At 47.2% G+C, this 14,688-nt stretch overlaps 1 protein-coding gene and 1 pseudogene across 2 annotated transcripts in view; one reads left to right on the top strand and one right to left on the bottom strand.

The window, feature by feature from the left end:
• Positions 1–1,811, bottom strand: part of KCNJ16 (potassium inwardly rectifying channel subfamily J member 16) — a 67,578-nt gene extending 65,767 nt beyond the window's left edge. For both annotated transcript variants that reach the window (XM_056550196.1, XM_056550195.1), the window contains exon 1: positions 1,614–1,811. The gene's annotated coding sequence lies outside the window, so the exon portion shown is untranslated. The remainder of the gene's footprint in view (positions 1–1,613) is intronic.
• Positions 1–14,688, top strand: part of LOC130297581 (uncharacterized) — a 438,873-nt pseudogene that overhangs the window by 193,198 nt on the left and 230,987 nt on the right.

Raw genomic sequence — 14,688 nt, 5'->3', positions numbered from 1 at the left:
TGCCATTACAGCTTGTACAAGGGGTTATTACTTTGCTTTCTCAGACTCCTGATCATGAAATCTGCTCATTTCTGTTAGTAATAGGTTTCATGCAGTCACATCAATATACAGTATAACTACGCAATTTAAGCTAGTAATGCATGGCAACTTTGGCGTTAGACAGGTTGCTTAGCCAAAGAACACTGGGGGGTATTTATCACTGTCTTTAGAACTGTTTTTGTGTGTAGATTTTTTCTCTATTTCGGCGCAGCACTGCACCTCAGGCCAATTTTTGCGACTTTTTGGGTTACACTTAGTGTACAGACCAGCTGTTAGGCTAGGTTCACACTGCGGAATCTCCGGGCGGAAACTTTCTGCCCGGAGATTCCGAGTGCGGCCAGCGCTGACTGAATCAGTCTCCAATAGACTCCAGTCTCCAACAAAGTGTTCCGCGAGTATGTGAACCCATTGTGAACCCATTAAACTTCATTAGCTGCGATGCAGGACATTCAAAGAGTACGACATGGCAATCTTTGGCCGATCAACCCGTGCTGTGGCCATGGTCTTAGTGATGCCCTTGCCCTAGTGTTGAGGAGTTTTTTGCTCTTTGACAACTGCATTAAGGCTAGGTTCAGACTATGGAATCTCCGGGCAGAAAATTTCCGCCCGGAGATTCCGAGTGCGGCAGCGCTGACTGAATCAGTCGGCGCTAGGACCGCGCGGACACTGCAGTCTCCAATAGACTCCAATGTGTTCCGCGCGGATTTCCACCTGAAGAAAGAGCAACCCCTTTCTTCAGGTGGAAATTTCCAAGCGGATTTTCCATTCACAAATTCCGCTTCACAAATTCCGAAGTGTGAATTTGTGAACGGAAACCCATTCACTACACTATATATTTTAGCAAGCGAAATTCCCGCCTGCAATTTCAAAGAGTAATTGCAAGCGGAAATTCCGTAGTCTGAACCTAGCCTAAGAGCTGCAATGATGACCATATAGGTCTTCACCCAGCTTTCCTACATTCCTTCACATTAAAAGGTTGTCTACGATAAAAAAAAAAAAAAAAAAAAAAAAAAACAGCACCACTGTTGTTCGAGGGCTGTATCTGGTATTTAAGCTAATGCATAGCAAAGCTGATTTTGGTTTTATGGAATCAGCTGCAGACTTTCTGTGCAGATCTTAGTTCTATCCATGTGGATGCAATTTAAACAAACTCCATTCACAAGTTGCAGATTTTTTGCAGAAAGTGGTGGTGGAAGTGGTGCAGGTTTTTAAATTTGTCCCTCACCTTCTTTCAGAGAAGAGAGATGATACCTGCAGTGAAATCCACAGCAAAATCAGCATGTTACAAATCTGCAACAAAATGGTATGGATTTTGCCGCCACAAATATGCACCTACCTTAAGATTAAATTCACACAGGACACAAATGTTGTGGATTTTACATCTGGACTTGCAAGGATATTGTAAAAAAGTAGCACTCAATTGCAGACATATGCAACTGTATAGACATAGAATTGTATGTGCCTGGGGCTTTCAGCTGAACATTTTAAGCAGTTCCTTCTAATATGGTGTGATGTAAGCTATAATACAGGCTTCCAGTACTATAAATGATGAAACAATGAAAACTCACTCTTACCTGATGTTACTTTGGGTTGCTCAGTGTTGTTCTGGCAGCTCCAGCGGTCTCTTGTAGCTGTTATTCCTCAGCAATGACTCTTCCTTGTTAGTATAGTTAACAATCAGGAATTTGGGTTAAATATTTACTCTAGAACAACCATCTGACCCTGATAATCTATGTGTGAAGAGATTGGGATCTTGCTGAATGCTTGGGGACTTTTCTTTCCCTCTGTGTCACTTATTTGTATGCCTACTGAGTAACTTGCTCTGCACCAATGAATACAATAAGTTGTTATGTTACCGAACCAAGTGACCCTGTCACAGCTCTAAGAATTTACAATAAACCGAAGGAGAGCTTTTACATATATCAGAAAATCGAATGCCTAGCAATTTCTCATATCTACCTGTAAATACAGTTGTATATGTAATAACTAGATTTAATCTTCAAAAAATATGGGTCAGTTCTTGATTGTATTAAATTATATTGCGATAATTTCTTACATCCTGTATTATATTCTGGAGCTGCACTCACTATTCTGCTGATGGAGTCACTGTGGTTATACATTACATTATCCTGTACTAATCTTTTTGTTTTTAGAACAATATTTTGTTTTTAAATATCCAAGAAAAACAAGTCACATGTAATTATGTCAAAAAGATACAATATATTTGACAGCATTTAGAATGGATATTCATCACGTAGATCATATTTGATCAGCATATGTAAAGAACAAAATAAAATAACCTTACAACACTGAAACTAAACAATGCACGTATAATGCGAAAGTGGTGTGGTATGACAATGTACTCAGGTAAGAATCAAATGAAAATGAGGTTTCACCAAATAAAGAGAGGAGAAGGGTCAATAGTCTTATAGATATGTCTTAGCTAAAGTTGAACCGTATTGTAAGGGCTATGGAGCCAAACATCCCATTTAGCTAGAAAATCTCTGTCTGTATTCAGGGCACACGAGACCTCGTATTAGTGCCAAAAGTTAGAGTTGATCTCCCTCTTAATTTCTGCAATCAATGGCAACCTTTCAGATCTCCAATTTTTGGTTATATGTCTGGCTGTTATCATAGAATGCATGATCATGGTTTTATGGAAGTGAGAATAGATGTGCAGATCTATATTTAGTAGGGCTAGAGCAGGGTTAAGGATTATTGGTAATCCACATAAATGTGAAAGGAATCTGCCTAATTTTATCCAGAAGGAGAGTAGTGTAGGACATTCCCACCAAATATGAAGGAATGTGCCAGTATCAGGGCAGCACCAGCATTTGTCAGGTGAGTCAGAGAAATGAGCCAGCCTGGAAGGGGTGAGGTACCAGTGGAAAAAAAGTTGTTTTTTTAGAGGTTTCTACATGGCTGGCCCAGTTAGTAAGTTTGCTAACTACTGAATGAGCTTGTTCCGTTAAATTAATTTGGAGTTCAAGTTCCCACTTAGTTACATGGTGGTTAGGAGTAAAGGGTGAAGAAGCTACCAGGAACGTATACCTCCAAGTGATTCCTTTGCCTAAGGTAGAAGATCGGGAATGCCAGTTTATCATCAACTCAGAACTGTTACCAGTGTGTTTAGATTTTAAAGGGGTATTCCAGGAAAAAACTTTTTTTTTTTTTTTTTTTTTAGATCAACTGGCTCCAGAAAGTTAAACAGATTTGTAAATTACTTCTATTAAAGAAAAATCTTAATCCTTCCAAGAACTATCAGCTGCTGAAGTTGACTTGTTCTTATCAGTCTGGAAACAGTGCTCTCTGCTGACATGTCTGCTTGTCTCAGGAACTGCACAGAGCAGAATAGGTTTGCTAAGGGAATTTGCTTCTACTCTGGACAGCTCCCGAGACGCGTGTCATCAGAGAGCACTTAGACAGAAAAGAACAACTCAACTTCAGCAGCTCATAAGTACTGAAAGGATTAAGATTTTTTAAATAAAAGTAATTTACAAATCTGTTTACCTTTCTGGAGCCAGTTGATATATAAAAAAAGTTTTTTCCTGGACTTGGAGGTACTTGTAGAAGTCTTTGTTACTTATAGAATACCTAGTGTGTAACTCTTCAAAAGCCACCAAAGTCTTGCCGAACCAAAAGTCAGACAGCAGAAAAATACCACCATCAGACCAATGAGAGATATGGAGGTCAGGAATGTAAGCCTCCAGTATAGAGATGGGTAATGAAGGAAGATTAAAGGAGTAGTCCAGTGGTGACTCAGTGGTGAGCAACTTATCCCCTATCCTAAGGATAGGGGATAAGTTGCAGATCGCGGGGGGTCCGACCGCTGGGGCCCCCTGCGATCTCCTGTACGGAGCCCCGACAGCCCGGGGGAAGGGGGCGTGTCGACCTCCGCACGAGGCAGCGGCCGACACGCCCCCTCAATACAACTCTATGGCAGAGCCGAAGCGCTGCCTTCGGCAATCTCCGGCTCTGCCATAGAGATGTATTGAGGGGGCGTGTCGGCCGCCGCTTCGCGCGGGGGTCGACACCCGCTATCTGGGCCAAGAGCCGGGGCCACGTACAGAGAGATCACAGGGGGCCCCAGCGGTCGGACCCCCCGCGATCTCAAACTTATCCCCTATCCTTAGGATAGGGGATAAGTTTTTCACCACTGGACTACCCCTTTAATTTGGCATAGGTTATTAGGGCAGATATAGGAGTGCCACAAGTGGAATATTGCCTTTATAGTCGGATGAGAACTGGAAATCATAGTATAAAAAATAAACGCTGCTAACTAAATATTTTTAAGTGGAGCATTTTTCAAGAGAGAGGACTCAATTGACACCGAAAATTTGGTATCGTCTTGAATCCACAGTGATTTGAGTTGATTCACTACTGCTCTGTAATATTGAACGATTGAGGGGCACCCAATCCCTCCCTTCTTTAATAGTGGGAACAAAGGACTTTTGCTTTAATTCTTGGTTTCCAATTGTTCTATATATATTTGGAATAAAGTTGTGGTGGACCACCGGGTGAAATGGCGGGACCACGGGTGTAGTGGTTGGATCAGATGGTATTAACCCCGGGGGCTGGATGGTATTAACCCCTAGTGTTCGTGATGCCAGTGTGGTTTTTGGGTTCCGGAACACCACAAGCCTGTATTCTCCGCTATGCCAATTGCTATAAGTGAAATGAGAGTCCACAACCAGTTATGGTCAGACGCAGGCTTTACTGAATAGAAGACAGGTGTAATTATCTTCACAGCTAAGGCCAGAATTCCCAGAGAGATGGCCAGGACCCAGAGGACCTCTTAGCTTGCCGGACCAATATACTTGTAGTTAACTTGACTTGAAATTAGACTTGACTATGTGCAGGACTTGACTACTTGTAGTGACAGCAGTCATAGACTTGAGACTTACTGGAATGACTGTAGCTTTTGGGGTCTTCCAGATGCTGATCACTTGCCCTGAGATCTCTGTACTGGCTGGTTCTCAGTAAAGGAAGAAAGAGCATTGTAATGGCCGCCCCTTTATATAGTGGGGGCTGGACTAAAGCCCATTGGTCAAGCTGCGGGTCATAAGTTAAGCTGGTGCTCTCTAGGAGAACATGTGACAACAAATCATCTGACTGCATAACATAACATGTGACAGACTTACACAGGTCCTTGAGACCTCCCATAGGTCCTCTATACTACCTATACATAGGGATCCTGTCTAGGCATTAAAGTGACACACACACCTTTATAAAACCAACAGGGTAGACCTTGCAGGGAAGCCCCAGGTCACTAAGGGACTCAACCTGACTATGCACATAACAACTGGACTATGCATTTACTGACTTGCATAACTGTTTACTAAACATAACATGACATTTTTGACTATGCATGTGATATACTGTACATAACTAGTTGTGGTGATGTGGTCCTGTGAAGCGTTGCCTGGAGCCAGAAGTAGTGGCGCGGGCGCGCAATGCGTCCACCGGAGGCGGACAGGAGAAAGCAATTTTAGTATTTAAATTAGTTTTTACCTGCTCTGGCCGGCCCCCGCCCGCAGTCGCAGACAGGAGCCGGCCCGAGCAGATAATCACATGTTTCCCTGGGGGCCGTATCGCTATATCGCAAAAATCGTGATTCGATTGCTTTTGCGATATATTGTGCAGCCCTGTATATAAGTGTGGTTTTCCACATTGATTTTGAGTGTGACTCCATATCCAGACCTCCATGGGTTGATAAATTTGATTTCTATTGATCATTTTTGTGTAATTTTGTTGTCAGCACAATAAACTATGTAAAGATGAAAGTATTTCATACGGTTAGTTCATTCATTCATATCTAGGATGTGTTATCTTAGTGTTTATTTTTTTGAGCAGTGTACATTACATTACAAAAGAAGGAAAGAGGCCACAGCACCAAACTGGAAACTCCGGTATCTTGTGCCAAAGACTTATAATATGTATTGGTTCCGAAAAACAAGCAACGTTTTGACTATGTTAGCCTTTATCAAACATGCTTCATGAAGGCTAACATGTAGCCGAAAGCTCTTTTATTCAAGATGCCAGAGTTTCCAGGTTGGTGCTGTGGCCTCTTTCCTTCTTTTTTAATGTAATGTATGTACACAGTTTCATTCTTTTGTATTGCATCCGGAGTTGCGGTCTTGATGACCACTTGCAAACGGATAGATCCAGTGCTGCCTTCTGTCATACATTACATTATTTATCCTCTACTGATTCTGAGTTACATCTTGTAGATCTTTAATTTAACCCCTTAAGGACTCCCCTCCTTGCCTTCTAAAAATCATAACTCTTTTATATTTTCATCCACAGACTAGTATGAGGGCTTGTTTTTTGCACGACCAGTTGTCCTTTGTACTGATATCACTCATTTTACCAGAAATTGTATGCAGCAACCAAAAAAAAAAACTATTTGTGGGGAAATTGATGAGAAAACTGCATTTTTTTCACATTTTTCACGTTTTGTTTTCATGCTATACACTTTACGGTAAAATAGACCTGTTTTTCTTTATTCTGTGGGTCAATACGATTAAAATGATACCCATGGTTACATACTTTTCTATTATTAAAAAAATCGCTAACTTTTTAACCAAATTAGTGCGTTTAAAATCCCTCTGTTTTGCTGACCTATAACTTTTTCATTTTACCATATAAGCGGTGGTATAAGGGCTCTTTTTTTTTGCGCAGTGATCTGTAATTTTTTTTTGATACCCCATTTGCATATATAAAACTTTTAATAAATTTTACTTGGAACTAGCTGAATGACTGGCGTTGCCCGGTTTTTCCTTCCTAATCCTTTTCGGGGAGGAAAATAAACAAAGGAGGAAGCTTTTGACTTCATATCCCGTCCTCCTCCTTCATATTGTTGTCATATCCCAACCCCATATCCCATCCTCATATGCCGACCTCCTATACCGTCATCATATCTCGACCTCATATCCCATCCCCCTATATCGACCTCCTATCTCGTCCTCCTATCCCATCCTCCTATCCAGTCCATCTATCCTGACCTCCTATCTCTACCTCCTATCCCGACCTCCTATCCAGTCCTCATATCCCGTCCACCTATCTCGACCTCCTATCTCGACCTCATATCCCGTCCTCCTATCTCGACCTCCTATCCCGACCTCCTATCCAGTCCATCTATCACAACCTCCTATCTCGACCTCCTATCTTAACCTCCTATCCCGACCTCCTTTCCCGTCCTCCTTTCCCGTCTTCCTATCCTGACCTCCTATCCCGTCCTCCTATCTCGACCTCCTATCTCGACCTCCTATCCCGACCTCCTATCCCGACCTCCTATCTCGACCTCCTATCACTGCCTCCTATCCTGACCTCCTATCTTGACCTCCTATCCCGTCCTCCTATCCAGTCCATCTATCCCAACCTCCTATCTCAACCTCCTATCCCGTCCTCTTATCCTGACCTCCTATCCCATCCTCCTATCCCGTCCTCCCATCTCGACCTTCTATCTCGACCTCCTATCTCAACCTCCTACCCTGACCTCCTATCTTGACCTCCTATCCCGACCTCCTATCCTGTCCTCATATCTTGTCCTCCTATCTCGACCTCCTATCCCGACCTCCAATCCCGTCCTCATATCTCGTCCTCCTAGCTCGACCTCCTATACTGACTTCCTATCCCCTCCTCCTATCCCGACCTCCTATCCTATCCTCCTATCCAGTCCATCTATCCAAACCTCCTATCTTGACCTCCTATCTTAAAGAGGTTATCCAGGAAAAAACTTTTTTTATAAATATCAACTGGCTCCAGAAAGTTAAACAGATTTGTAAATTACTTCTATTAAAAAATCTTAATCCTTTCAGTACTTATGAGCTTCTGAAGTTAAGGTTGCTGTTTTCTGTCTAAGTTCTCTCTGATGATACATTTCTCGGGAAACGCCCAGTTTTGAAGAGGTTTGCTATGGGGATTTGCTTTTAAACTGGGCGGTTTCTGAGACACGTGTCATCAGAGAGCACTTAGACAGAAAAGAACAACCTTAACTTCAGAAGCTCATAAGTACTGAAAGGATTAAGATTTTTTAATATAAGTAATTTACAAATCTGTTTAACTTTCTGGAGCCAGTTGATATCTAAAAAATTATTTATTCCTGGAATACCCCTTTAACCTCCTATCCCGACCTCCTTTCCCGACCTCCTATCCCGACCTCCTAACTCGACCTCCTATCTCGACCTCCTATCCCAACCTCCTATCCAGTCCATTGTCACGATGCCGGCTGGCAGGTAGTGGACCCTCTGTGCCAGAGAGGGATGGCGTGGACCGTGCTAGTGGACCGGTTCTAAGCCACTACTGGTTTTCACCAGAGCCCGCCGCAAAGCGGGATGGTCTTGCTGCGGCGGTAGTGACCAGGTCGTATCCACTAGCAACGGCTCACCTCTCTGGCTGCTGAAGATAGGCGCGGTACAAGGGAGTAGGCAGAAGCAAGGTCGGACGTAGCAGAAGGTCGGGGCAGGCAGCAAGGATCGTAGTCAGGGGCAACGGCAGAAGGTCTGGAAACACAGGCAAGGAACACACAAGGAACGCTTTCACTGGCACTAAGGCAACAAGATCCGGCGAGGGAGTGAAGGGGAAGTGAGGTGATATAGGGAAGTGCACAGGTGTAAACACTAATTGGAACCACTGCGCCAATCAGCGGCGCAGTGGCCCTTTAAATCGCAGAGACCCGGCGCGCGCGCGCCCTAGGGAGCGGGGCCGCGCGCGCCGGGAGAGAACAGACGGGGAGCGGGTCAGGTAGGGGAGCCGGGGTGCGCATCGCGAGCGGGCGCTACCCGCATCGCGAATCGCATCCCGGCTGGCAGCAGGATCGCAGCGCCCCGGGTCAGAGGATGTGACCGGAGCGCTGCAGCGGAGGGAGTGAAGCGAGCGCTCCGGGGAGGAGCGGGGACCCGGAGCGCTCGGCGTAACAGTACCCCCCCCCTTGGGTCTCCCCCTCTTCTTGGAGCCTGAGAACCTGAGGAGCAGACTTTTGTCAAGGATGTTGTCCTCAGGTTCCCAGGATCTCTCTTCAGGACCACAACCCTCCCAGTCTACCAAAAAAAAATTTTTCCCTCTGACCTTTTTGGCAGCCAAAATTTCCTTGACCGAGAAGACGTCCGAGGAGCCGGAAACAGGAGTGGGAGGAACAGATTTGGGAGAAAAACGGTTGAGGATGAGTGGTTTGAGAAGAGAGACGTGAAAGGCATTAGGGATACGAAGAGAAGGAGGAAGAAGAAGTTTATAAGAGACAGGATTAATTTGACACAAAACTTTGAAAGGACCAAGATAGCGTGGTCCCAACTTGTAGCTAGGGACACGGAAGCGGACATATTTAGCGGAGAGCCATACCTTGTCTCCAGGGGAAAAAACGGGGGGAGCTCTTCTCTTCTTATCCGCGAACCTCTTCATGCGTGAAGAAGCCTGTAAGAGAGAATTTTGGGTCTCTCTCCATATAATGGAAAGGTCACGAGAAATTTCATCCACAGCGGGCAGACCAGAGGGCAAGGGGGTAGGGAGGGGGGGAAGAGGGTGACGGCCGTACACCACGAAAAACGGGGATTTGGAGGAAGATTCAGAGACCCTGAAGTTATACGAGAATTCGGCCCATGGAAGGAGATCTGCCCAGTCATCCTGGCGGGAGGAAACAAAATGTCGCAAATAATCACCCAGGATCTGGTTAATTCTTTCTACTTGTCCATTGGACTGGGGATGATATGCAGAGGAAAAATTTAATTTAATCTTGAGTTGTTTACAGAGAGCTCTCCAGAATTTAGACACGAATTGGACCCCTCTATCCGAGACAATCTGCGTAGGCAACCCGTGAAGACGAAAAATGTGTACAAAAAATTGTTTAGCCAACTGAGGCGCAGAAGGAAGACCAGGAAGAGGGATGAAATGTGCCATTTTGGAGAATCGATCAACGACCACCCAAATAACGGTGTTGCCACGGGAAGGGGGTAAATCAGTAATAAAATCCATACCAATCAGAGACCAAGGCTGTTCGGGGACAGGCAGAGGATGAAGAAAACCAGCGGGCTTCTGGCGAGGAGCCTTATCCCGGGCACAGATAGTGCAGGCTCGCACAAAGTCCCCAACATCCGTCTCCAGAGTCGGCCACCAATAGAAGCGGGAGATGAGTTGCACAGATTTCTTGATGCCCGCATGACCTGCGAGATGGGAGGAGTGACCCCATTTGAGGATTCCGAGGCGTTGGCGTGGAGAAACAAAGGTCTTTCCTGGAGGAGTCTGCCTGATGGAGGCAGGAGAAGTTCTTGTGGTCGGTGTAGATAATAACAGGAAATCTTGATCCCTCCAGCAGATGCCTCCATTCCTCAAGTGCTAATTTAATGGCTAGAAGCTCTCGATCCCCGATGGAGTAGTTCCTCTCCGCTGGAGAGAAGGTCCTAGAGAAAAAACCACAAGTGACAGCATGCCCGGAAGAATTTTTTTGTAGAAGAACAGCTCCAGCTCCTACTGAGGAGGCATCAACCTCCAATAGGAAGGGTTTGGAAGGGTCAGGTCTGGAGAGCACGGGAGCCGAAGAAAAGGCAGACTTGAGTCGTTTAAAGGAGTCTTCTGCTTGAGGAGGCCAGGACTTGGGATCAGCATTTTTTTTGGTTAAAGCCACGATAGGAGCCACAATGGTAGAAAAATGTGGAATAAATTGCCTGTAATAATTGGCGAACCCCAAAAAGCGTTGGATAGCACGGAGTCCGGAGGGGCGTGGCCAATTTAAGACGGCAGAGAGTTTGTCTGGATCCATCTGTAGTCCCTGGCCAGAGACCAAATATCCTAGAAAAGGAAGAGATTGGCATTCAAACAGACATTTCTCAATTTTGGCATAGAGTTGGTTGTCACGAAGTCTCTGAAGAACCATACGGACATGCTGGCGGTGTTCTTCTAGATTGGCAGAAAAAATTAGGATATCGTCCAGATATACCACAACACAGGAGTATAACAGATCACGAAAAATTTCATTGACAAAGTCTTGGAAGACGGCAGGGGCATTGCACAGTCCAAAGGGCATGACCAGATACTCAAAGTGTCCATCTCTGGTGTTAAATGCCGTTTTCCACTCGTCCCCCTCTCTGATGCGGATGAGGTTATAGGCGCCTCTTAAGTCCAATTTAGTGAAGATGTGGGCACCTTGGAGGCGATCAAAGAGTTCAGAGATGAGGGGTAAGGGGTAGCGGTTCTTAACCGTGATTTTATTAAGACCGCGGTAGTCAATGCAAGGACGTAGGGAGCCATCTTTTTTGGACACAAAGAAAAATCCGGCTCCGGCAGGAGAGGAGGATTTACGGATAAAGCCCCTTTTTAGATTCTCCTGGACGTATTCGGACATGGCAAGAGTCTCTGGGGCAGAGAGAGGATAAATTCTGCCCCGGGGTGGAGTAGTACCCGGGAGGAGGTCGATAGGGCAATCATAAGGCCTGTGAGGAGGTAGAGTCTCAGCTTGCTTTTTGCAGAAAACATCCGCGAAGTCCATATAGGCCTTAGGGAGACCGGTTACTGGAGGAACCACAGAGTTACGGCAAGGGTTACTGGGAACCGGTTTTAGACAGTTCTTGGAACAAGAGGACCCCCAACTCTTGATCTCCCCAGTGGACCAATCCAGGGTTGGGGAATGAAGTTGAAGCCAGGGAAGTCCAAGGAGAATCTCCGAGGTGCAATTGGGGAGGACCAAAAGTTCAATCCTCTCATGATGAGATCCGATGCTCATAAGAAGGGGCTCCGTGCGGAAACGTATGGTACAGTCCAATCTTTCATTATTTACACAATTGATGTAGAGGGGTCTGGCGAGACTGGTCACTGGGATGTTGAACCTGTTGACGAGAGAGGCCAAAATAAAATTTCCTGCAGATCCAGAGTCCAAGAAGGCCACTGTAGAGAAGGAGAAGGCAGAGGCAGACATCCGCACAGGCACAGTAAGACGTGGAGAAGCAGAGTAGACATCAAGGACTGTCTCACCTTTGTGCGGAGTCAGCGTACGTCTTTCCAGGCGGGGAGGACGGATAGGACAATCCCTCAGGAAGTGTTCGGTACTAGCACAGTACAGGCAGAGGTTCTCCATACGGCGTCGTGTCCTCTCTTGAGGTGTCAGGCGAGACCGGTCGACCTGCATAGCCTCCACGGCGGGAGGCACAGGAACAGATTGCAGGGGACCAGAGGAGAGAGGAGCCGAGGAGACGAAACGCCTCGTGCGAACAGAGTCCATATCTTGGCGGAGTTCCTGACGCCTTTCAGAAAAACGCATGTCAATGCGAGTGGCTAGGTGAATAAGTTCATGTAGATTAGCAGGAATTTCTCGTGCGGCCAGAACATCTTTAATGTTGCTGGATAGGCCTTTTTTGAAGGTCGCGCAGAGGGCCTCATTATTCCAGGACAGTTCTGAAGCAAGTGTACGGAATTGTACGGCATACTCGCCAACGGAAGAATTACCCTGGACCAGGTTCAACAGGGCAGTCTCAGCAGAAGAGGCTCGGGCAGGTTCCTCAAAGACACTTCGGATTTCCGAGAAGAAGGAGTGTACAGAGGCAGTGACGGGGTCATTGCGGTCCCAGAGCGGTGTGGCCCATGACAGGGCTTTTCCGGACAGAAGACTGACTACGAAAGCCACCTTAGACCTTTCAGTGGGAAACAGGTCCGACATCATCTCCAGATGCAGGGAACATTGGGAAAGAAAGCCACGGCAAAACTTAGAGTCCCCATCAAATTTATCCGGCAAGGATAAACGTATCCCAGGAGCGGCCACTCGCTGCGGAGGAGGTGCAGGAGCTGGCGGAGGAGATGACTGCTGAAGCTGTGGTAGCAACTGTTGTAGCATAACGGTCAGTTGAGACAGCTGTTGGCCTTGTTGCGCTATCTGTTGTGACTGCTGGGCGACCACCGTGGTGAGGTCAGCGACAACTGGCAGAGGAACTTCAGCGGGATCCATGGCCGGATCTACTGTCACGATGCCGGCTGGCAGGTAGTGGACCCTCTGTGCCAGAGAGGGATGGCGTGGACCGTGCTAGTGGACCGGTTCTAAGCCACTACTGGTTTTCACCAGAGCCCGCCGCAAAGCGGGATGGTCTTGCTGCGGCGGTAGTGACCAGGTCGTATCCACTAGCAACGGCTCACCTCTCTGGCTGCTGAAGATAGGCGCGGTACAAGGGAGTAGGCAGAAGCAAGGTCGGACGTAGCAGAAGGTCGGGGCAGGCAGCAAGGATCGTAGTCAGGGGCAACGGCAGAAGGTCTGGAAACACAGGCAAGGAACACACAAGGAACGCTTTCACTGGCACTAAGGCAACAAGATCCGGCGAGGGAGTGAAGGGGAAGTGAGGTGATATAGGGAAGTGCACAGGTGTAAACACTAATTGGAACCACTGCGCCAATCAGCGGCGCAGTGGCCCTTTAAATCGCAGAGACCCGGCGCGCGCGCGCCCTAGGGAGCGGGGCCGCGCGCGCCGGGAGAGAACAGACGGGGAGCGGGTCAGGTAGGGGAGCCGGGGTGCGCATCGCGAGCGGGCGCTACCCGCATCGCGAATCGCATCCCGGCTGGCAGCAGGATCGCAGCGCCCCGGGTCAGAGGACGTGACCGGAGCGCTGCAGCGGAGGGAGTGAAGCGAGCGCTCCGGGGAGGAGCGGGGACCCGGAGCGCTCGGCGTAACATCCATCTATCCCAACCTCCTATCTCGACCTCCTATCTTAACCTCCTATGCCGACCTCCTATCCCGACCTCCTTTCACGTCCTCCTATCCCGTCCTCCTATCCCGTCCTCCTATCCCGACCTCCTATCCCGACCTCCTATCCCGTCCTCCTATCTCGACCTCCTATCCCGACCTCCTATCTCGACCTCCTATCTCAACCTCCTATCCCGTCCTCCTATCCTGACCTATACCGACCAACTATACCGACCTCCTATCCCGACCTCCTATCCCGTCCTCCTATCTCGACCTCCTATCCCATCCTCATATCCCGTCCTCCTATCTCGACCTTCTATCTCGACCTCCTACCCTGACCTCCTATCTCGTCCTCATATCTTGTCCTCCTAGCTCGACCTCCTATCCCATCCTCATATCCCGTCCTCCTATCTCGACCTCCTACCCTGACCGCCTATGTCGACCTCCTATCCCAACCTCCTATCCCGTCCTCATATCTTGCCCTCCTATCTCGACCTCCTATCCCTATCGACCTCCTATCCCATCCTCATATCCCATCCTCCTATCTCGACCTTCTATCTCGACCTCCTATCCCGTCCTCATATCCCGTCCTCATATCTTGTCCTCCTATCTCGACCTCCTATCCCGACCTCCTATCCTGTCCTCCTATCCTGACCTCCTATCCTATTCTCCTATCCAGTCCATCTATCCCAACCTCCTATCTTGATCTCCTATCCCGACCTCCTATCCCGACCTCCTATCCCGACCTCCTATCCCGACCTCCTATCCCGTCCTCCTATCCCGACCTACTATCCCTACCTCCAATCCCAACCTCCTATCCCATCCTCCTATCTCGACCTCCTATCTCGACCTCCTATCCCGACCTCCTATCCAGTCCATCTATCCCAACCTCCTATCTCGATATTACAATATTATATTATGTATCCTGTAAACGTAAAAACAAATACCAATTCACAGAATTGTGTTTTTTAATCAAATCATATCCCCTAAAAAG

The sequence above is a fragment of the Hyla sarda genome, chromosome 13 (assembly GCF_029499605.1).
Source record: "Hyla sarda isolate aHylSar1 chromosome 13, aHylSar1.hap1, whole genome shotgun sequence".
In the NCBI taxonomy this organism is placed as follows: domain Eukaryota; kingdom Metazoa; phylum Chordata; class Amphibia; order Anura; family Hylidae; genus Hyla; species Hyla sarda.
The sequence above is the reverse complement of the archived record's forward strand: the minus strand, read 5'-3'. Positions and strand labels throughout refer to the sequence as shown.